The sequence below is a fragment of the Dromiciops gliroides genome, chromosome 2, assembly GCF_019393635.1.
Source record: "Dromiciops gliroides isolate mDroGli1 chromosome 2, mDroGli1.pri, whole genome shotgun sequence".
Classification (NCBI taxonomy): Eukaryota; Metazoa; Chordata; class Mammalia; order Microbiotheria; family Microbiotheriidae; genus Dromiciops; species Dromiciops gliroides.
Genome location: NC_057862.1, coordinates 361,071,142 through 361,072,846, shown reverse-complemented (window position 1 = coordinate 361,072,846; position 1,705 = coordinate 361,071,142). Strand labels below are relative to the sequence as shown.

General features: G+C 49.2%; 1 pseudogene; it reads left to right on the top strand.

Moving 5' to 3' along the window:
* LOC122742501 lies at window positions 1-1,482 on the top strand (annotated as a pseudogene).
* The last annotated feature ends 223 nt before the right edge of the window (window positions 1,483-1,705 follow it).

Below are 1,705 nucleotides of genomic sequence, written 5' to 3'. Positions count from 1 at the left end.
GATGGCTGAGCTAGGCAGTAAGGGAGTGACCGTGGGGAAAATAGCCAGCAACATGCAGAAGAAACTCACCCTTGCGCAGGAAAAGGTCTTACAGAAGTTAGGGAAGGCAGATGAGACTAAGGATGAGCAGTTCGAGCAGTGTGTCCAGAACTTCAACAAACAGCTGACAGAAGGGACCAGGCTGCAAAAGGATCTCCGCACCTACTTGGCATCTGTCAAAGCAATGCATGAAGCCTCTAAGAAGCTAATGGAGTGTCTGCAAGAGGTGTATGAACCAGACTGGCCTGGGAGAGAGGAGACTAACAAAATAGCAGAAAACAATGACCTGCTATGGATGGATTACCATCAGAAACTAGTGGACCAGGCTCTTCTGACCATGGACACTTATCTGGGCCAGTTTCCTGACATCAAATCTTGAATTGCTAAGCGTGGGAGGAAGTTGGTGGACTATGACAGCGCCCGCCACCATCATGAGTCTCTCCAGACTGCCAAAAAGAAGGATGAAACCAAAATTGCCAAGGCTGAGGAGGAGCTCATCAAAGCTCAGAAAGTATTTGAAGAGATGAATGTTGACTTGCAGGAAGAATTACCATCTCTGTGGAATAGCCGTGTTGGTTTCTATGGCAATACATTCCAGAGCATCGCTGGTCTGGAGGACAATTTCTGCAAGGAGATGAGCAAGCTGAACCAAAACCTGAATGATGTTCTGGTGAGCCTGGAGAAATAGCATGGCAGCAACACATTCACTGTCAAGGCCCAGCCAAGTGACAATGCCCCCACGAAAGACAACAAGAGCCCCTCACCACCACCCGATGGTTCCCCAGCTGGCACCCCTGAGATCAAGGTCAACCACAAGCCTGAACCAGCCAGCCTAGACACTCCTGGGGCTGCCATCCCCAATTCACCGTCTCAGCTTCGAAAAGGCCCACCAGTCCCACTGCCTCCCAAACACACTCCGTCCAAGGAGATCAAGCAGGAGCACATTATCAGCTTGTTTGATGACAATTTTGTCCCCGAGATCAGCGTGACCACCCCCTCACAGCCAGGAGATGTGACAGAGGCTAGCGGGACGAAACCAGTGGCAGTAGCTGAAGGAGCCAAGGAGACAGCGGCAAGTAATGGGGCCTCTAGCTCCTTGCCTGCTGTGGTGGTTCGAGACCTTCCCAGCCACTATGAATGGAACTGTGGAAGGCAGTACTTCCTCTAAGAGGTCTGACCTGCCCCCAGGATTCATGTTCAAGGTCCAGGCACAACATGACTACACAGCCACTGACAGTGATGAACTGAAGCTGAAGGCTGGTGACGTGGTGCTGGTGATTCTGTTTAAGAACCCAGAGGAGCAGGATGAAGGCTGGCTGATGGGTGTGAAGAAGAGTGATTGGCACCAGCATAAGGAGCTGGAGAAATGCCAAGGTGTTTTTCCTGAGAACTTCACGGAGAAAGTCCAGTGAGAGCTGGAGCCATCACTCCTTCTTTCAAGGGGAGTGAACCCACCTTCCCCCCCCCAAAATGTGTCTTTCTGGGTTTTTTATTTTATTTTTCTGTTGGGGAAAACATAGCAAAAGAAGATGAAAGAAGAGGAAGAAAAGGAAAAAGAGACATCACAAAACATAACGGATAACAACCAAAATTTGAATTCGTCAGAATAATGTTTTAAAAGTGTTATTTCACAGCAGATGTATCCCTGTAGTTGAGTTTCAGGGCT